The sequence below is a fragment of the Thalassophryne amazonica genome, chromosome 1 (assembly GCF_902500255.1).
Source record: "Thalassophryne amazonica chromosome 1, fThaAma1.1, whole genome shotgun sequence".
In the NCBI taxonomy this organism is placed as follows: Eukaryota; Metazoa; Chordata; class Actinopteri; order Batrachoidiformes; family Batrachoididae; genus Thalassophryne; species Thalassophryne amazonica.
The window spans coordinates 119,570,503-119,593,614 of NC_047103.1; the positions used below are offsets into that span (position 1 = coordinate 119,570,503).

General features: G+C 39.9%; 1 long non-coding RNA gene across 1 annotated transcript; it reads left to right on the forward strand.

Moving 5' to 3' along the window:
* Window positions 1-2,761: 2,761 nt before the first annotated feature.
* On the forward strand, window positions 2,762-21,776 carry LOC117513615. The gene is made up of 3 exons (XR_004561651.1): window positions 2,762-2,841; window positions 20,029-20,033; window positions 21,766-21,776. It is a non-coding gene; the product is annotated as an uncharacterized LOC117513615 (long non-coding RNA).
* The last annotated feature ends 1,336 nt before the right edge of the window (window positions 21,777-23,112 follow it).

The window sequence follows — 23,112 nt, forward strand, 5'->3', positions numbered from 1 at the left end:
TCTGACAAAAAGCATTCACTTCCCACATGAAATGTCACAATCAGAGAGGACAACCTCTCTGCATCTTCTGAGATTTGTCAGAGAAATGGATGTTCAAGAAATTGGACATTTTCTGAGGTTCTGCACTGGCTCTGACCTTTTCTTGTCCAAAACCATTCAGGTGACATTTGCTAACATGTCAGACTTTGAAAGGCGCCCAGTAGCACACACCTGTTCATGCAGCTTGGAGTTAGCATCTACCTATGCAAGTTTTACAGAATTTCGAACCAAATTCTTAGGCGTTTTGAAGAGTGGAGTATGGGTCATGGATATGGCCTATCACACTGATTTTAGGGTCATATCTATGTGAAATATTCCACCTTTATTCACAGGTTTGAATTGCTGTGACAGCGTATTTGTTTACAGGATTGTTTGATAGGATTCTATGATTTTAAATCATTATGTAATAACTCCTGAATGTTCCTGATGCATTATTTTCTGAATGTTGCATTACTCAGCTTATAAGAATGCAAATGTTCTTCCTGATGGAATTACAACTTGTTCTGCTTTTTATTGCTGACATAACGTTTTAAATGTTTTAATGTGTTTTAAAACCAGCAATGACAATGACTATTGAATTTCATCCTAAAATTACTGTCATATGATATTTCTGCTGCAGTATTTTTTGAACTTGTCGTTACACACATTACTGTGGATTGTGTGATATTGCTGACTTCAGTTTTGCAAGTCATGATAGTTGTTTAATGATATGTTTACCTTCCACTCAACTTATAAGAAGTCAAATGTTCTTCCTGATGAGGTATTTGTCTGAGTTCTACCTTTTGTTGCTTACATAGCATTTTAAATGTCTGAACGGCTATGACCGTGTGACTATTGTGTTTTCTTAAAATGTTATCTTCCTGCTGCTGCAGTATTTTCTGAACTCACCATTACACTCATTACTGTGGATTGTGTAACATTGCTTACTTCAGTTTTGATGATACTGTATGCTGCCCTTACTTGCACTTCTTAAATACATTCAAAGTTGAAAGTTTTTGAACTCCTTGGAATCATTTGATTGTCTGCACGAGTTAGTCACTTATTGCCATTTGAGTTTAACTTCACTGCAGTGTGCTGAGGAAATACTGTCATTCAAATCCACAATACATGCAAAAAGACAATCAGCTGACATGCCAAGTGCAAGTTTACTGAAATCATGGCCTTAGCGAGAACATACAACAGAAACAATGACTTTGTAGAGTTTAATGGTTCCGTCAGCTCCAGGGCGGCGAGTCAAGTTGTGTTGTTCCATCACCAGCAAGCATAAGTCATGTAGGTCAATGTCACATGGAATATCTGTTTTCCACTGGCAGATGTCTTCACCTAGGATTGTGTTTATTTTGTCCACTTCAACTGGATGCAGATAATTCTGTGCATGATACAGCTCAGGTACATTGTACATCATCACTGGCTTGCCATGGTAGAGATCGCGCCCATTCCTCCCCGGACGAATGCGATGGTTGTCCCACATTTGCACCACTGTGTCCAGCTCGTCCTGTAAGGCAGGCACTGAGAGTGAGAAGCATGGTATACAAGTATAATTAAGTACACACACGGCTTTAATAGATTGCAAATTGGCCTGGTTGCGTGCACAATGGCCAAACTGTTACGCACACAATTACGCACACATCCACCACTTTCTTCCAACCGTTTTTACATTCAAACTAAATAGCCTGTTACATGTTGATTGATTACCTGTATAATCTTTAGGAAGCAGAATTGAATAAGACCCTTGTCGATAAAATCACCTGTAGCTTGGAACTCTCTGAAGACGTCTCGCCAGTAGTCCACATTCTGTCTCCTGTACACCCCCCACCAACATTCGATTCTCTGGTTTGCCGTGCTCCTTCCTTGAATAACACAAGGGGGACCGTGGACCTCTCCAGTGTCATCTTCCCTGAAAAAAGTCTGTAGTCTGTTGGCATGGACATTTTCTGTTCCATGATCTGATCTCAGGATTTTTGGGCAGCCTCCGCGTTTAGAGACAGTTTGCGTAAAATAGGCTGCAATCACGCACAGGGTGCTGTTGGTACAGTTTGCTTCCATCCAAATGATATGCCTTGAAAATCCATCGATGCACCCGTTCACCCCAATGCCAAAGGGGGTGAGCTTGTCGTATGAATCCATGTGCCATACGTAATTGGGCCCCGGAACACTGTATGATCTTCTACGCAGCCTCCTACCTTTCCGACGCTGCACGGCCTTGGGATCAAGAGTGGTCTGAATCTCCGCAACAACATCACAACTGACACGGAATCCGGCTAAAAGGCACCTTGCGTGCATCATACGGTAGCCATGAAGCCGTCCTGGTCCGTTCATAAGATTAGAGATAAAATCTACGACCTCAGCTGGATCACTGTATCTCCATCGGTAGAGACGAAGCTGGGCCAGTCTTCTGCGGCGGTGCCGCGGACTAATTTTGAAATTATCCCTTATTAAAAGACTTAATGCAATCTCTGCCTGTGTCAACCCCTGATCAAAATATTGCCTTATTAGGTGATCGATTATTCCAGACATTCTAAAGACCAGCGTTGCATGTAGCCCCGTTATGTCTGTTACATTCTCTTCGTTGTCTGACACAGGGGGGCGCAGGCAGCTCTGCTAGAAATCTCAGTTGTTTTCTCGAGATCATGAAATAATTGTTTTGTTTTTTCGAGATCACGGAATAATTATCTGTTTTCTCAAGATCACGGAATAAAAGTGTTTTCTCGAGATCCTGAATTAATTATGTCGTTATCACGGGATAACGGTTTGTTTTCTCGAGATCTCTAATTAATTATGCCCTTATCTCGGGATAACAAGGTGAATTAAAAAAGATTATATGAAGTCCTCTGTCGGCTTCTGTAGGGAGGGTACAATACAATAATATTGTAAATTTGCTGGGACACCCTCAAAGGTCGCCAATAGGGGGCGCTCAAAATGCGCCGAGCTGAAAAAGGTCTGAAGTAGGCCTACCATTATTTTGAAATTTTGAGGGTATCCCACAAATTTTATTGCAGGTATTGTTCATTTGGGAGGGGTCTGATAGGTTTGTATTGTTATTTCAGTAGGACACCATCAAAGTTGGGACAAAAAGGGTCCCAACTCAAAAAAAGGGTAAAAAGGGGTCTTTTCAGAACTTGATTTCTCAAAACTTTGAGGGTGAATTCATAAACAATTTACAGTATTTGAAAGGCATAGACGTAAATGTTAAAACGAAACAAGAAAACAACTAGGAACTACTGTTATGTGCTTTTAGTAGCAAAAAAACAAAATTACACTTGGCAGCAGCACTGTACCATGAAGTCAACCATTACATGTATGAGCTATTGCCACTGCTAGATTGGGCTGTGCATGTATTATTGAACCTTCCTGAACACTTCAGGTTACCTGCAGATACAGCCTTGCACTGCCAAAAGTAAAATGCAATCCACATCCACAAAACGTCTAGCTTTGCAACCCAGTCTCATGGCAGGTCATGGGACTGAGAAATGAAAAGTACATTAATCTATGGGTTCATGACGGGGTTATGACAATGGGGTGCTTTTAGTAACGGGGGCACAAATTCATTTCGTGAAGGGGGTCTGTGGAGTCATGGTTAACGTTGGGGGAGGGTACACACTTATGCTATGGTTATGGTTAGAGTTAGGAGGAGGGAAAGATTATAAATACCAAAATAAAAAAACGTGTCATGAAACACGGGTGCTAAATGTGATGGGGGCATTAAAAAGAACATGAGACCGGGCTGAGCTAGTCAGACCGCTGTGAGCTCAGTCCTCCCCCAACAGAAGGGGGCGGGCCAGGTGCTGTTGCCAGGAAAAAAAAAAAAAGTCATTTAATTTTCACATGCATCAAGACCAGGTTTGCCAACTGTGGGACTTCGGCTGGAGGGATACTGCGCGTGCATAGTGCACTCTGAAAATTTTTGGTAACCCTAACCCTAATTTTAAAAAAAGTCCTCATTTACTTATAAAAATAATAATAGAGGGAAACTTTGTTTATTCTTCTCTCCACGTCCATCCTCCTTCCTTTTCATGAAATATTTCAGCAAGCTCATCAACACGTGTGTTGTGAGAAGCAAATAAAGAAAAAAGCTTAAAATTGCTGGGGGGCTGGGGAGCTTTGCCTCCAGATGCTGAAGGGCTTTAGCCATATGCTCCCCAGAACCATTTTCTGCAGTGAATTTGCAAGGAGCTAATAGGATTACTTTGGTCTCCAAAGTAAAGGTCAAACAAGGTCAACATCCATTGGCTTCTGCAACATATGTCACCCCATGATGGGATAACTAAGCATGACAGATGGTGCAATCTATTCCTTTTTATAACCCTGTTACCTAAACCAATCATTTGCATCACTTTTTACTAAAATTGGAGCATCTTTAACTTTTGAGCCCTGTACAAACTGAATTTGACCTTTGTAATCTGTTTTTCTATTTTACCTCATAAATCTGTAACATTCACTCATAGACAGTGGTGGGCACAGATAACCAAAAATGAACTTCGATAACAGATAATCAGGTAACTGAAAAGTTATCTTTGATAAATATAAACCACCCAAAAATGTATCGGACGTTACAGATAACCGATAAATTCCAGTATTGTCTCTGGTACATTTGCAACTACTAACAAGCTGAATTTGAGTTTTAACACCACGATTGCTTTTGGAAGCATCAAAAGCAACAATAGACCCAAACAATGATAATATAAGTCCGATAATGGTTTTTAAATTTATCTAAAAAGATAATCAGATAATGAAAACATTATCTTCGATAATTATCTGTTATCGGATTATCGGAACTGTGCCCACCACTGCTCATAGATAGTGCAAACTTTACCTTTTTGGAATTTCATGATCACTCAATATCTGGTTTTACATATTGTATAGCTATGATGCTATGCGCACTCTGATTGGCTGATTTCCATCAGACCGATTACCATGACAATCAGTCCGGATTGCGTATCAGATTCGTTCATTACAAACCAGAAAGCTAAAACACGATTAGAAAAACCAAGTCGGACATGAACATAGTCCATAAATATCTAAACAGCATTGAAAAAACAAGGGGCGTAGGTTTGCATATGGACCATAGGGACAAGTCACAACCAGTATTTTGGGATGGCAAAATAGTCCCTACCAATATTTAGAAATTTTTTTTATATAACAAAATCATTCACTATTTTTTTGCGAACTCGATACTATAATTTTAGTCGGCACGTTTTGTGTTTTCGACGTGCCAGAGTGACAGGGTTAGCCATGTTGCAATTTCATTGGCTCACGTTTGTTGTATGGCTGGGGGGGCCTGGCTGCTGGTTTGTTTGCCTTTTGTGTTTCCTCCCAGGTGGCATGCATTTGGGACTGAGTGGCTGTGTTGCTGAGGCTGTTAGGACTTCACCCTGATCACCTGCGACTCGTCAGGACTCACAGCTGAGGTGCATCTGGAGGGATTGGAGTATGTTGGCATTTAAGACTGAAGTGCACAGTGTGCATTTGCCAGAGACTCGACCTTGTGACCAGACGGGTGAGATCGTCGTCTTGGGAGCCATCTCATCAGCAGCGGACGCTGAGAATGTCCAGGTTTGATGCACGGTCTGTGAAAGAGGAGAGGGTGAGGTCTCACGCTCGTCAGCACACTTCCTGAGGTACGTTGGATTTTGTGACTAACAGTTATACAGTCAGTAAATGTGGTGTCCCTCACACCTTATTGTATTGAGCTGTATGTTAGTCATGTATCAGCTTCCACTGCGGTGGTGATTTGTGAACGGGATGTTCCATGCCTGCAGGTTGGAAGCTGATCAGTAATCAAGCCAGGAAGTGTTTGCTGTTTGTACACCTTTAAGTGTTCTGTGTGTAGAGTGTGGACTCACATAATGGTTCCTTCTTTCACAGACTCGGTTGTTGCGGCCACCTGGGGGGTGTCGGCGGGGTCCTTGGGTCCGAAACAGCTTCTGGCTCCGGACCATTAGCGCTGCTGGGAGCGCACCACGCCAGACCGCACCTTTTCTTATTATTATGATCACTGTTATGTATTAAATTCAGTTAGCCTTTGTACCGTGCTCTGCTTATTTCATACTGGGTCCTTCAAACGCTGGTCGGTTCTCCGAGCTGCGTCCGACACATAACAACGTTCTTCTCACATGGACGTAAACAAAGCGCATCTCGTGGCAGGCAGTGCTTCATTTGTAAAGTGGGAGGTCCCGGAGCGCAGAGGATGGGTGGCTCCGGTGCAGTGTTGCCAGATGTACAATAATTATCGTATTTGTACGATAGTTTTGCCCTCTGTACGATGTACGATGCAATAACAAACGAACAAAACACAAGAGCAAAGAGAAATACAAGAAGAATAAAAAAAAGTTAAAGTTCCTTATGGAGGTGTCAACATTTTTTTCTGTGTTCAACAAAATCTGCACAAGTGGCCATGGCATCGGATGACGACAGCGACCTCGAGGTTGAATTCGACTCTTTCTAGTCTGGTAATTAACACGTTTGTGTCCCTTCACAGAAAAAAAAAAATCTTTCTAGTCTGGTAGTGCATTTGCTTGTGCATTTGTGTTCTTTTTGTGCCATAGTTTCCCCATTACTATAATTACTGTTTAAAAATGTGACATAAAATTCTTTGTAAATTAAAAAAAAAAAGCTAAAATAGCTACGTTGTATGCGTTTTGTTTGTGTACGATAATTTCTCCCAAAATACGATAATTTTGAGGTTTTGGTACGATAGTTTCATATTTCATATCTGGCAACACTGCTCCGGTGCAGAAAAACAAGAAGGGCGGGGGAGGGCTTGCGAACAATGCTGTGCGCCACACTTAAAATAAACTGCACACCCACACAAACACGCACACACACCTTCACAAATGACACTAACATCCTGCCTTTTCCTCAAAAATTACTACATTTATGTTTGCTGTCTGTACTTTTCTGTCACTTTTGCGCTCTTTTTCATACTTTTCCCTCGTTTCAAAAGTCACCGAACGCACTTTACCGTAATATATGCAACATATAGCATACTGTTGGAAAGCGCGGGTTCTTGGCTTGCTGTCAGTGTTGAAATTTTTCAGCGTGAGGGCTTACATGAGAACTTACGGTAATGAGAATCAGCGGCGCACTAATGTGAAACTTCCGTGTTTTTCCTCTGCGTTATGACATCACAGGCTTACGTTTACCGTAATACACCCTATATATCATTGTAAAGCCCTTTTTTTTTGTTGGCAAATTAGGTTGCCAGATACCTACAACTGCATTATTGATGAAGAGAATAGATTATACATCTTGGTTGCAAAAACTTTTTTTTTTTTGTTAGCTCCACAAGTATTTTTTTTGTTGTCTTGTTCTCTCAGGTGTAGGCCTATAGAATAGATTCGTGATTTTGGGTTTGTTATTTAAGCTATTTCTTTGTCTGCCTACACACTTAATAATGTAAATAAAGTGTTAAATTATTCAGCATTATGTCATCATATGTTATGTATTATGCTGTACTTGTGCGTCTAATGGTATGAGTGGGTTAGGGGGTGATGGTGGTGGTGGGCAGGGGGGTGGTATTGTCCCTACCAAAGCTGAGACCAAACCTACGCCCTTGGAAAAAACAGACTGAAATGACCAGACCATCTGTTAGCAAGTTCTTCATGGAGGTAAAGTGAATGAGCCTATGAACCCAAAACCGGCAGTAGCTTTCATACTGGGGCGATACTGTAAGTATGCGTGTTTATATATGTATTGTATATACAACCCCAATTCCAATGAAGTTGGGACCTTGTGTACAATGTAAATAAAAACAGAATACAATGATTTGCAAATCCTCTTCAACCTATAATCAATTGAATACACCACAAAGACAAGATATTTACGAAAAAAGAAAAATGACTGGTGCAACACAGAAATAAGTGCTGAAAACAAAAATATACAGCGGGACTAATGTTTCGATGTGAGAGTCACATCTTCCTCAGAGTCCTGCAAAGACAAAGATGGTACAGCTTAAATACTAATAAGAAGCAGGTGTCCTAATGTTTCCAAAGGGGCATGACCATCCGTCAGACACAACACTCATTGGTAATCAGTTCATGATTAGAAACACACTGTCCCAAAACACATAAAGCTAAAACCAGACTGAAAAACATTTATTAGAGAAAGCAAGTACATTTTAGATATTCATTCAGACCAAAAGGTTCCAAGGTGCCCAAAGTGTAAATCCAAAATGCTTCTCTACATAAGAGTTTTTTAATGATATCACCACCTCTGGGTGGAGCTGTGATTCTCTCAATCCCCCAAAATTTTAAGGAGAGCCATGACCGGTGTTGTGCCGGATTCAGCACCCCTGCCGTGAAATGCACCCCCTTCGCGGGAACGCGCATTTGAACCTCGTCGCCTTTAAACTCACATTTATCAGCACAGATACACAGTTTGTGCAGACAAAAATGTACACAAATCAATATGATCCTTATTCTATCTCACGTTGTTCATATTTTGTTAGCTCAGTAGGAATGAAGCATCTGATATTTTCATGTTTATTTTATGACGTTTCATCACATGATGGTGTTTGTTTTAGGGTTCATTTGTTTAAATGATTTTAATTTTATTCATTGACGTTATAAATGAATATGCAGCTTGAATCACTGTGGAACGTTTGAGGACCCTGTTGAAATTAGCGTCCATTCCTATTGTCTGTATATAATATATTAATTTATTCACAGTATCCTAATCATCATCAGAATTATTATTATTATTATTATTATTATTATTAAAATGTACACAAAACAATGGTTATCATTCCATGTAATTTAATTTCCAAATACAACGCAAAAGTGAAAAGAACATGTATTTTTGGAAGTGTGTGAAATATATTTTCTGTCTAACTAGTTACTTATGGAAATAGATTTATTGGCGGGGAAGGGGAGAGCAGTGGCGGTTCTTCAATTAATTACTCCCCGGGCGAGACCCCCTTTGAGCCCAACCCCCCCAAAAAACCCACAACATTTTGCACAAACAGCCATTTTTTTATTATTTTAATATTATTATTACATTATATTATGCTTTATTAATCTGTCTTTCAGGGAGCAACAATTAGCTCTTTATTAATGTACATATTTGTCTCAACATTTAGCGAACTATGTAACTTGATATTTGTAAATATTCAGCTAAATGTGTAAATACTTTGCATTAAGTAATCTGAAAAAGGTTTAGGTTTGACAGAAATGTGACACTCTAGTGTTATCCTTTTTTTCCCTAGTTTTTGGTCTTCATCTGTGGGTCAAAAGAACATTTAAACTGAAATGTTAGCAGCACTCCCATATCAATGAAATCAAATGTGATTCTTTTTCTCTATTAAATAAACCAGTTAATTGTGAAGATAAGCCTCATTTTAAATGTCATTATTTTTTATTATTTGTATTATCATTATTATTACTGTTTTGTCAGTCTTTGGCCTCCTCTGTCAAATTGACCATGGATTTTAGCATCCTTAAAGTATATAAAACATAAAGAGTAGATGTCATGGAGGATATTTTTAGGGGGGGTGCATTTTACGGCAAGCCAGTCTGCCACGAAATGCACCCCCTCCTGTCTCCCCCCTGGAAGGTGTCACATTGATGAAATTTGCTGTATCTATCAGTATCTGTGCTATGAATGTACTCTTAAAAGCATTTCACGCTGGGACTAACAGAAGGATATTTTTTAGGGGGGTGCATTTTATGGCAAGTCAGTTTGCCACAAAATACACCCCCTCCTATCTCCCCCCTGGAAGGTGTCACATTGATGAAATTGGCTGTGTCTATCAGTATCTATGCTATGAATATACTCTTAAAAGCATTTCATGCTAAGACTAACAGAAGGATATTTTTTATGGGGGTGCATTTTACAGCAAGCCAATCTGCCATGAAATGCACCCCCTCCTATCTCCCCCCTGGAAGGTGTCAAGTTGATGAAATTTGCTGTATCTATCAGTGTCTGTGCTATGAATGTACTCTTAAAAGCATTTCATGCTAAGACTAACAGAAGGATATTTTTTATGGGGGTGCATTTTACGGCAAGCCAGTCTGCCACGAAATGCACCCCCTCCTATCTCCCCTCTTGAAGGTGTCAAGTTGATGAAATTTGCTGTATCTATCAGTATCTGTGCTATGAATGTACTTACACATGTGGTGATAATTTCACTCCAGGTGCAGTCAAAGAAATCACACCTGGTGTGTATATTACAAGCACCCCAAAAATGGCAATTTTGTCCTTGTACCATTGTAATTCAGTCCCACAAAGATGCCTGGTATGTTTGCTTACTCTACTATCATGATCAGACATGTTGAGTTTATCTCAAAGCTTGTCCCACACTTTCCAGTACGTACGTTGCTTCTCGTGTAAATAATCCTTGAAGCCCTGCACGTGACCGACTACATGGTGATGGAGAGTGGTCATGTGACCGCAAGGGGTCTAGACATATGGATTCCATATAATAGGTGAGCACGGCACTACGTCACATCCGGTTAGCAACGTGACCCCAACGAATGGGATTTGTTGTCAGCAGCTCTGCTAGACAATAGGGGAGAGGTTCTGGGCTGTGTACACAGTAAATGCCAGGCTGTCCACAGGGGTCATGAATAAAGTAACAATCCATGTCCTTGTTTACACAGATTGGCTGTGACATGTGTCAGAGGTGGTACCACCATACCTGTGTACAGAAGCCTCCTTTGGATCAGGAGTACCTATGCCCTGGGTGCAAGTGTTGGTATCTCTTGTGTTCAAATGCAGTGGTGGGCACACTTCCGATAATCCGATAACAGATAATTATCGAAGATAATGTTTTCATTATCGGATTACCTTTTTAGATAACTTTAAAAACCATTATGGGACCAATTATCTTCCAGTTAATTTTTTTCTCCGGTAACTTTTAGACCAATAAACAAAGTAAACAAAGCTGAACAGCGACAAGCATTTTTAAAATTTAAAATCAGTTCAGCACCTGCCTGTTAAAAGTTTTGCAACAGATGGAAAGTTATACCCTCTGCTAACAGAAGAGAGCTGCTTCTATGAAAAGCATCTCTATCCTCTGTAGACAAAGGCGAAAAGGCCAAAAAAAAAAAAAAAAAAAAAAAAAATCATTTCCTTTAACACCATACCGATATGCTGGCAATATGACCTAAGTCATCCAGAGGCATACATTTTTAACTTATGGTTCAAATTTTAACCAAACTAATTTTGGACAAGTTATTTATTGTTGGGTATTGTATCACTTCCTGTTCCGGAGCACAGCGGTGTTTTTCTGTATCTGTTATCTGTTTAATTTGCGCAGTTAGATTGATCTAGTTATCTAGATTACGATTTGTTTCCCAGTGTAATCTTTACATGCCTTAACTAAAGCACTCCTTCTGCTGAATCACCTCTAAATTATTTACACATTATTCACTTTGCGTGTTTTTAGGAATCCGCTATCTTAGCGTAGCTACTAGCTCTTAGCCGATTTAGCATGGCGGCTTCTCCTGTCTCTCCCGCACTTTTCTGCTCTGGGTGTGAAATGTTTAGTTATTCCTCGGCCTCCTTTAGCAGTAACGGTACTTGTAATAAGTGTATTCATAGCTTTGGAGGCCAGGCTGGGCGAATTGGAGACTCGGCTCCGCACTGTGGAAAATCCTACAGCTAGCCAGGTCCCTGTAGTTGGTGCGGACCAAGCTAGTTTAGCCGCCGTTAGCTGTCCCCCAGAAGATCCCGAGCAGCCGGGAAAGCAGGCCGGCTGGGTGACTGTGAGGAAGAAGCATAGTTCTAAACAGAAGCCCCCTGTACACCACCAACCCGTTCACATCTCTAGAAATCTGGCCAATTTTATTAAACCCTCCAAATCGTGACTATCCAGGGTTGGGACCAGGAAGCAGAGTTGTAGTCTTATACACCTCTCTGCAACTTCTCTCCCCCTGCCATCCCCTCATTACCCCATCCCCGTAGAGACGGTGCCTGCTCCCAGACCACCAATAACCAGCAAAAATCTATTTAAGCATAAAAATTCAAAAAGAAAAAATAATATAGCACCTTCAACTGCACTACAGACTAAAACAGTTAAATGTGGTCTATTAAACATGAGGTCTCTCTCTTCTAAGTCCCTGTTGGTAAATGATATAATAATTGATCAACATATTGATTTATTCTGCCTTACAGAAACCTGGTTACAGCAGGATGAATATGTTAGTTTAAATGAGTCAACACCCCCGAGTCACACTAACTGTCAGAATGCTCGTAGCACAAACCGGGGCGGAGGATTAGCAGCAATCTTCCATTCCAGCTTATTAATTAATCAAAAACCCAGACAGAGCTTTAATTCATTTGAAAGCTTGACTCTTAGTCTTGTCCATCCAAATTGGAAGTCCCAAAAACCAGTTTTATTTGTTATTATCTATCGTCCACCTGGTCGTTACTGTGAGTTTCTCTGTGAATTTTCAGACCTTTTGTCTGACTTAGTGCTTAGCTCAGATAAGATAATTATAGTGGGCGATTTTAACATCCACACAGATGCTGAGAATGACAGCCTCAACACTGCATTTAATCTATTATTAGACTCTATTGGCTTTGCTCAAAAAGTAAATGAGTCCACCCACCACTTTAATCATATCTTAGATCTTGTTCTGACTTATGGTATGGAAATAGAAGACTTAACAGTATTCCCTGAAAACTCCCTTCTGTCTGATCATTTCTTAATAACATTTACATTTACTATGATGGACTACCCAGCAGTGGGGAATAAGTTTCATTACACTAGAAGTCTTTCAGAAAGCGCTGTAACTAGGTTTAAGGATATGATTCCTTCTTTATGTTCTCTAATGCCATATACCAACACAGTGCAGAGTAGCTACCTAAACTCTGTAAGTGAGATAGAGTATCTCGTCAATAGTTTTACATCCTCATTGAAGACGACTTTGGATGCTGTAGCTCCTCTGAAAAAGAGAGCTTTAAATCAGAAATGCCTGACTCTGTGGTATAACTCACAAACTCATAGCTTAAAGCAGATAACCCGTAAGTTGGAGAGGAAATGGCGTCTCACTAATTTAGAAGATCTTCACTTAGCCTGGAAAAAGAGTCTGTTGCTCTATAAAAAAAGCCCTCCGTAAAGCTAGGACATCTTTCTACTCATCACTAATTGAAGAAAATAAGAACAACCCCAGGTTTCTTTTCAGCACTGTAGCCAGGCTGACAAAGAGTCAGAGCACTATTGAGCTGAGTATTCCATTAACTTTAACTAGTAATGATTTCATGACTTTCTTTGCTAACAAAATTTTAACTATTAGAGAAAAAATTACTCATAACCATCCCAAAGACGTATCGTTATCTTTGGCTGCTTTCAGTGATGCCGGTATTTGGTTAGACTCTTTCTCTCCGATTGTTCTGTCTGAGTTATTTTCATTAGTTACTTCATCCAAACCATCAACATGTTTATTAGACCCCATTCCTACCAGGCTGCTCAAGGAAGCCCTACCATTATTTAATGCTTCGATCTTAAATATGATCAATCTATCTTTGTTAGTTGGCTATGTACCACAGGCTTTTAAGGTGGCAGTAATTAAACCATTACTTAAAAAGCCATCACTTGACCCAGCTATCTTAGCTAATTATAGGCCAATCTCCAACCTTCCTTTTCTCTCAAAAATTCTTGAAAGGGTAGTTGTAAAACAGCTAACTGATCATCTGCAGAGGAATGGTCTATTTGAAGAGTTTCAGTCAGGTTTTAGAATTCATCATAGTACAGAAACAGCATTAGTGAAGGTTACAAATGATCTTCTTATGGCCTCGGACAGTCGACTCATCTCTGTGCTTGTTCTGTTAGACCTCAGCGCTGCTTTTGATACTGTTGACCATAAAATTTTATTACAGAGATTAGAGCATGCCATAGGTATTAAAGGCACTGCGCTGCGGTGGTTTGAATCATATTTGTCTAATAGATTACAATTTGTTCATGTAAATGGGGAATCTTCTTCACAGACTAAAGTTAATTATGGAGTTCCACAAGGTTCTGTGCTAGGACCAATTTTATTCACTTTATACATGCTTCCCTTAGGCAGTATTATTAGACGGTATTGCTTAAATTTTCATTGTTACGCAGATGATACCCAGCTTTATCTATCCATGAAGCCAGAGGACACACACCAATTAGCTAAACTGCAGGATTGTCTTACAGACATAAAGACATGGATGACCTCTAATTTCCTGCTTTTAAACTCAGATAAAACTGAAGTTATTGTACTTGGCCCCACAAATCTTAGAAACATGGTGTCTAACCAGATCCTTACTCTGGATGGCATTACCCTGACCTCTAGTAATACTGTGAGAAATCTTGGAGTCATTTTTGATCAGGATATGTCATTCAAAGCGCATATTAAACAAATATGTAGGACTGCTTTTTTGCATTTACGCAATATCTCTAAAATCAGAAAGGTCTTGTCTCAGAGTGATGCTGAAAAACTAATTCATGCATTTATTTCCTCTAGGCTGGACTATTGTAATTCATTATTATCAGGTTGTCCTAAAAGTTCCCTAAAAAGCCTTCAGTTAATTCAAAATGCTGCAGCTAGAGTACTAACGGGGACTAGAAGGAGAGAGCATATCTCACCCATATTGGCCTCTCTTCATTGGCTTCCTGTTAATTCTAGAATAGAATTTAAAATTATTCTTCTTACTTATAAGGTTTTGAATAATCAGGTCCCATCTTATCTTAGGGACCTCATAGTACCATATCACCCCAATAGAGCGCTTCGCTCTCAGACTGCAGGCTTACTTGTAGTTCCTAGGGTTTGTAAGAGTAGAATGGGAGGCAGAGCCTTTAGCTTTCAGGCTCCTCTCCTGTGGAACCAGCTCCCAATTCAAATCAGGGAGAAAGACACCCTCTCTACTTTTAAGATTAGGCTTAAAACTTTCCTTTTTGCTAAAGCTTATAGTTAGGGCTGGATCAGGTGACCCTGAACCATCCCTTACTTATGCTGCTATAGACTTAGACTGCTGGGGGGTTCCCATGATGCACTGAGTGTTTCTTTCTCTTTTTGCTCTGTATGCACCACTCTGCATTTAATCATTAGTGATTGATCTCTGCTCCCCTCCACAGCATGTCTTTTTCCTGGTTCTCTCCCTCAGCCCAAACCAGTCCCAGCAGAAGACTGCCCCTCCCTGAGCCTGGTTCTGCTGGAGGTTTCTTCCTGTTAAAAAGGAGTTTATCCTTCCCACTGTCGCCAAGTGCTTGCTCACAGGGGGTCGTTTTGACCGTTGGGGTTTTTACGTAATTATTGTATGGCCTTGCCTTAGAATATAAAGCGCCTTGGGGCAACTGTTTGCTGTGATTTGGCGCTATATAAATAAAATTGATTTGATTTTGATATGATTTGATGTTGCCTTATGCTGAAGAGGACATGCCCTTGAAATGGGTGTTTCAACAAGACAATGACCCCAAGTAAATGAGCAAAAATAAATGAGCAAAATCTTGGTTCCAAACCAACAACATTAATGCCTCGCAGATGTGAAGAAATCATGAAAAATGTGGTTATACAACTAAATACTAGTTTAGTGATTCACAGGATTGCTAAAAAAGCAGTTTGAACATAATAGCTTTGAGTTTGTAGCGTCAACAGCAGATGCTACTATTATTGTGAACTCCCCCTTTTCTACTTTTTTTTACTAATAGCCCAATTTCAAGCCTTAAGAGTGTGCATATCATGAATGCTTGGTCTTGTTGGATTTGTGAGAATCTACTAAATCTACTGGTACCTTGTTTCCCATCTAACAATAAATATACTCAAAACCTGCATTAATCTTTTTAGTCACATGGCACTACTATTATTCTGAACACTACTGTACGTGCATACCTCACCATGCAGGCTTAGAAGCCATTTCCTTCTATCTTGCTGAATGTCCTATTGATGTGCTGCCACCTTCAGATTTTTTTTTAAATTGGTTGAGATTGTCTTATTGAATAATTTTTTTAAATCCTCAGACAAATATTATCTACAACTACAGGGAACTGCTGTGGGGAGTGCTTTTGCTCCATCATATGCCTGTTTAGTGATGGGTTTTTGGGAAGAGAAACATATCTTGGGAAGAGAAACATATCTTTAGTACTGAAAAGAACATCAACAAAAATATCATTAGGGCGTAGATACATTGATGACGTCCTCTTAATTTGGAGGGGCACATATGATGAGATACATCAATTTTTGAATTATATTAATTCCACCATGGATTCTTTATCTTTTACTATGAACTATAATCGTCATTACATAGATTTTCTAGATCTCACTATTTATAAGGATGCCAATAATTTTTTGCAATCAACTATTTAACATAAACCTCTTAGCAGAAATACTTTATTGAGAGCTGATAGTAATCACCCGCCCCATTTAGTTTGTAACATACCAGTGGGTCAGTTTTTGCGAGTTAGAAGAAATTGTAGTTCTATCACGGACTTCATGTCAAAAGCAGCCTATCTAGCAACTCTGTTTGAACAATGTGGTTATAGTAGAACTGATATTGGTAAAGCATGGGACAGAGCTCAAAATACTGATCGTGCCTCTTTACTTAAGAAAAAATCTAAATCTTCTTCAACATCTAAATTGTTTTTTCTACCTGCTATACTCCATTTGTGGGAAAAATAAAAAAACATAATTTATAAATATTGGCACATTCTGAAGCGTGATCCCACACTTAAAGACATCTGTGCTGAAATGCCTAAATTTGTATTTAGGCATGCCCGAAATATTCGTGATAGACTTGTTCATTCAGATATGATTATTCCCATCTCAACTGCCTGGCCCTCCAGCCCACCAAAAGGTTTCTTTAGATGTGGTAATTGTGCACGTTGTTCAAATTCCACTAATGCTTCATGTTTCTCTCATCCTCGCACTGGTAAGCAATATTCTATTTCTTCATTTAGCAATTGTAATACTACTCATGTAGTATATCTTTTAAAATGCCCTTGTGGATTGGCATATATTGGCCAAACAAAACGTCAACTTAAATTACGGATAGCTGAACATAAAACAGCAATCCGTACTCAAAAAATCTATCTATGCCATGGCAAGGCACTATAAACAGGCCGGTCATGGCTCTCCAGCATCCTTAAAATTTTGGGGGATTGAAAGAATCACAGCTCCACCCAGAGGTGGTGATATAGGAATAGTTCTCTTACCCTGCTCTTGCTCTTCTTAGCTCTTCTCTTCATCTTTTCTTGGGTCTCGAGACGCTGCCTCGCCATCCAAATTTTTATGACCCTTTGTCTGCAATCACGTGTTGTGTAAACTTATTTCTTGTTTGTGCGTGCCAACAAGAAATTACTTTTTCTTTTTTCTACAGATAACTTTTGCTCAAGTTTTGTAAAGTTAAATGTGCCGGCACATTTAACTTCCTTTGATGATTTTTGAAATTAAAACCCTTTTCTTCTTAAACTCCAAATTCCTCTTGTGAAAATTTTTCTTACACAGTCAACTATTTTTGTATTGAGTTTTGATTTGACCTGGCTTCCAAAGATACGACGAAAGACAGATTTTTGATTTTTGGACAAGACACTCATACCTTTATTCTGACGATCCCAGACAACGCACAGCCATCACAATGCTATCAGCAGCTTGACGCGCCAACGTCAACACACGCTACGTCATATGCTCGACGTAAACAGCTGCCATCTTGGTTCACCCGCTCAGAACTGTTTAGCAAGTCACAAGCTGTGTTGAAAATAATCACGATTCTTCTTCTGAAGTATTACTTGGTGAACCAAGCTCCTTTTAACGGTCATTAACTGCATGAAACCTGCATGTTAATCATTCCGTGTAATTCCATTCAATCGATCTCAGCTGTCTTTGCTATGCTTGACAGTGCTAGCATGCTAATATAATGCTAACATGCGCTAGCTTCTACAGCCGTTATAACGGACTTTAACTCATATATTGAATACTAATCAGCTATCGGAAAGCCAGAGGCAGTAGCGTGCTAACAGGCGGTTAGCTGCTTTCAACCACCGAGGCTCCGACGATCGAATTAATCCAAGTGCTAATCACCACAGCTAAAGCGCCTAACCAGTTAGCCTAGCTTCCGCTAACAACCTGATAGCATGCTACAGTAACCGGATAGCCCGCTGACTGCTGGTAGCTAGCCTGTACTGCAAGCAAATAATTTTCTGTGACTTCTAAATTAGTCTGCTTTTGGAACTTTCTCTCTACTACTTAAAGAATAACTACTATTAACCAAAACATTTATTATCAAGTTTTATCTTGCACAATAATATTTTAAACTCTTTGATTTATTTCTTTAATTCCAGTTGGAAATATTACTCTTTTATTCTACTCCTTTATTATTAATCAAGTGTATACACATATTTCTAGTGGATTGAGTTGTTTAATTTTGATTGGTTTACTCTTGTTTTTTTCACAACTAGCAAATTAACTTTATAAATAGTTTCAATCCTATTTAATTAGGATTACTCAGAAAATCATTTAATTAAAAAAAAATTAACAAATTTCCAGTACCGTATTAAAAGAATATCTCATTCAGGAGTAATTTTTTTTTAAGTAAAAGTGCTAGAGCTTTACTAAATTGTAACCCATAGGAACTCTCGACAGAGAATATTGGTGTTACATCACGATATCCAAACAAAGGAAAGTTTTCACTTGTGTGTACATAAGATAATACTATTCTCCACTGCTGGTTTCACCTGCAGTTAACTCACGAATCCAGTTCACACTTCTGCAGCTGGTTCATCTGTAAATACTTTTTATTATCGCTCATCTTATTATTTTGTTGTTGACTCTTTATTGTTTTGTCTCTGGTGTGGACGCTGTCTTAACCGCCACCCCAGAAAGCCAACATGGCCACGCCCAGTGTTGACAAAGCAAGTACTTCTACACACTTCGAAAGCCAAAGTCATAGCGACTCAGGTGAGCTTTTAGAAAATGTACTGTCTGACCTAACCGCTGGAATACTGCCTGGCTACTTGCACAACCTGCAACAAGCCACACGTGAAGGCGTAGTTTCTGAAATGTTTGAACTCATCAGTCAGACTTTAGCAGCAACTGTGGAAGAGAAACACCTAGCTACAGTGCTTGGCAAGTTAGCCACTGCCACAGCCCTGAAGCTCAGGCATGCAGAATCGCTCATGGAGCAGTCAGTTCTTTCTCTAAAGAGGCAGAAAGAACAAAACACCGAATTACGCGAGGAGAATAAACTCCTGAAACAGCAATTAAAAGAAGCACAACAGTCTGTTTGTGGCTTGTGACCACCTCATAACTACGCACGACCTCCATATATACTGGAAAAAGGTCAGAGGTAACGGGCATGATTCAGCATGCGCAGGTCACCGAAGAACGAAAGCAACATATAATGTGATATGACAGGTGCACATATTGGCCAAAAATGCAGAAGGATGTGAGCGATTACATCAAAGGCCGCTTGGTCTGCTGCCAGTTTCAACCTGTGAACCCTATTCACAGAGCTCCCTTACAGAAAAGGGGTATTAACTTCCCTTGGTTAGATCTACAAATTGACTGAATCCACACACCACCCGTGGTAGCTTTTAATGATGCTAATCCTGATCTGTACTTAGTCCCGAATCTCAAAATGTGCACCGTCACTAAGGTTATCCATTATCTGTGTCCCAGCAAACCCTTCATTCGGGACGACACTGCCGGCATCTGTGGCCTCAAAACCCTTAGGGGGGCGAATCACTGTCCAACGGCCATCACGCCATTCCGCCAGGTCACGGACACTCAGGTAGAGATAGTGGGACAACGCTGGCTAGTCATCACCCCTGAAAAATCAGCCCTACTATTGTACGACTGTCATAACACATCAACTCGTATCGAGTTCCCTCGAAAGATCTTATGGCTCACAGTACCCGAAAACACCCTGCTCTGCATTGGTGAGGTATCCCTCTACCACCTGCATCCCGACCAATATGAAGGAGCCATTGAAGTGTGTACTTTTATAACCAAACAGCTATTGAACTAGATCAACAAACACTGGAGAAAATCCAGTATGAAGGCTCTCAGGTCATTGACATGGCCCTGATAGATAAAGTCTTGAAAGAGATTTGAAATCAAGATCTCAGACCATACCAAGCTCTATCATATGCTTGGTCCACTCCTGACAGCTTGCTGTTCGTAGCCACGATCGCAGGTTACCTAACTACCCTCGGCTTAGCTCTGTGGGTGCGCAAATACGCCAGTACCCTTCAAGATGGTATAACCAGGTGTTCTCGAGCCCTCGCCAGGCTAGCCCAAAGAAAAAGACGTGCGGCCAAACCGTCCGAAAATCTCAAAGGTAATCCAAATTTAGACCGAGAACTCGAACCCGACCAAGCATCAGAGCTACTGGATTTGGCTTAGCCAAACCGGCGGCAAAATAGTGTAAATAATTAGGCAAATGTGTGATGTGGTATGATAGTCAGACCACTTTAGTTATGTAGTAATCACCCCACGCCACTCTGCTAGTCTGACACTAACCCTTCACAGCCTCCCTGCCAGTGGAAGACATCACCCACCAACCTTCACAACCTTCCTTGTCTTAGCGATTCAGCGTTGGAGACCCAAAGTTGAATCGAGTGGGGAAATGTAGTGAGAAGCCTGTCCTCAACATTCAACCTCCTAAGTTTGCATTAAGCAAAAAGTCATAAAGTTCTTCAAATAAGAACCCAGCACAGCTCAAGGTCTGGAATATATCTAGGTGCCAAAAGGATGTTTTCCTGAGCCTATCACAGGATGGCCAGGTGTCATAAAACTCACCACCATCAGGATTTAAGACTTTTAAAGTGCATTCCTCACGAAAAGTGGGGGTCCTTATCAGCTCCCAAAGCCAGATGATCAGCACCTACTTTTTCATCTAAAAACACAGACTCCAGGAGAACATACTTTTCCCCAAAGATCCAGAACTTTGTCTTCCCAGCAAAATTCCAATATGTTCATATCACAGAAGAATTGGTATCAATTTTAAAAAGTTGTACTATTGTTTGTGGTAACAAGAAAAAAAAAAGAACCAAATATGTGATCATTTAACATCACACATGGAATTTATATATCCTGTGCCTTTTGTTGTGATCATAGATTGCAGAAAGTTTATCGAATGTGTGCTTTTTCATATGATTGTGGATGTGTGCTATTTCAAAGGAAATTGTTTACTAGAGTTTTGTGATACAGGACTTGCTTGGTTTTTTTGCGGGAATTTAAGAAGTGGACACTGATTTATTATAAAAGTAGACAAAGAAACACAGAAAAAACTACAAGTACCCAGAATTCTTGGGAGTGGAGCTTTTAACCCTTGATAAGCATGCGCCCCCGGGACAGTTGGTCTCTTGCACTGACTCTTCCTCCTGAATCTTTTCTCTTTTCTTGGGTCTTGAGATGCTTGCCTCCGCCATCCCATTTTTTTATGACCCGTTGTTCTTGCAACCACGTGTTGTTTGAATTGATTTCTTGTCTGTGCATGCAACAAGAAATCACTTTTAACTTTCCTTCTCCAGATAACTTTTACCCAAACTTATTGTGAAGTTAAACGTGCTGGCGCAAGTAACTTCCTTTGATGATTTTTCAAGTTAAAACCTTTTTCTTCTTAAACTCCAAATTTATCTCATGAACATTTTTCTTACAAAGGCAACCATTGTTGTATCGAGTTTTGATTTGACCTAGCTTCCAAAGATGATGACAAAAGACGAATTTGTGTTTTTGGCGAATAGAAAATAAAGACACTCAAACCTTTATTTTGATGATCCCAGACGGCAAGCGCTGCAGAGATATATACATCCAGGTCAGCCAGAGCTGCACAGTGATTTGAAACGCTGTCAAAAGTCACAGTGTAACAACATAAATCGCCCCTGGTAACCAACGAAACCGGGCGCGGTGACCGGCAGAGTCCCTTGTCAAGGTCCTCCAAGTCAGCTGTGCAGATGGACGATTCATCGACTGGAGACGAGAGGGCTCCCAGCATCTGAACTCACAGAAACTACCTACACTGCGCATCAAATAAGACCTGGGTTTTCTGTCAGAATCTAAGCGGAATGGTTTTATTTACTTCTATTCCCTGCCATCAACAATATCTCACATTAATAAATGCCAAAGTAAATTCCCTGCTGACTGGGTCGTAATTCATTCTTAAACTACTGCAACTAAACCATATTACATAAACGTCATATAATAATTGTTCCTTGAACTTCATTATCATAAAATTGCATTACTGTGATATGTCCTGTTATTCAACCCCTGAATGAGTTAAATAAATGTTTAAACGTATACAGTGTCTGTGATTGTATGGTTTTTACAGAGGAGACAGACCTTGACCTGTAGAACTTCCGACCGGAAGATTGGAGACTGATTTAATATTTCCTATTGACTGACCCTAAAATCATTGATATTATAACCTTGCTATAATATCATCCAGTCATAGGTGGTGCCCTTATTATTCGAGGTAAAATTATCCACAAGTGATAATATCAACATATCTTAATATCAAGTGACTTTGTAAGGTTACAGGAAAAAGGGAAAGACACTTTTCTGTAAATTCACTCTCATTCTGAAAAGCGGCACTAATAGTGGAGCAAATATGTGGATGAATCGTGATTTTGATGATAAAAGCATGAAATTTGGCACAGTGTTCGAGTATACCCTAAAGATAATTTTTAGCTATGGGGCATTGCAGAGGCAGCCATTTTCCAAGATGAGCATCAGGAATTTTTGTTTTATTAGCAGCTCAAGCTCGAGACCACCAAGGATCTTGATCCTGGTGCCTAATCCTACATTTTTAAGGATGAGGAATGCAGTGGTACTATTTATATCCCCAAACGATGAGTCAGGGAGGGATATTATGGTTTTACGTGGACTGCCACCATGTCCACCACTGCAGTTTTCACATTAGCGCGTTAACTAACTCCAAGAGCATTCATGCGATTCTTTTCAAATTATCTGGAAACATTCATGGCCCCCTGAGGATGAAGTCTTTTGACTTTGGTCACCCTAGAACCTTCCCTTTATCACCACCATTAGGTCAAATGTTTGATTTAGGATTAGTGCATCTTTAATAGCATTCATAAAAGCATAAATCATTGAAATCAAATATGGGTTTCTTGTTTGTTTGTTTTTAATGACAACAAAAAAAGAGGTCACACAG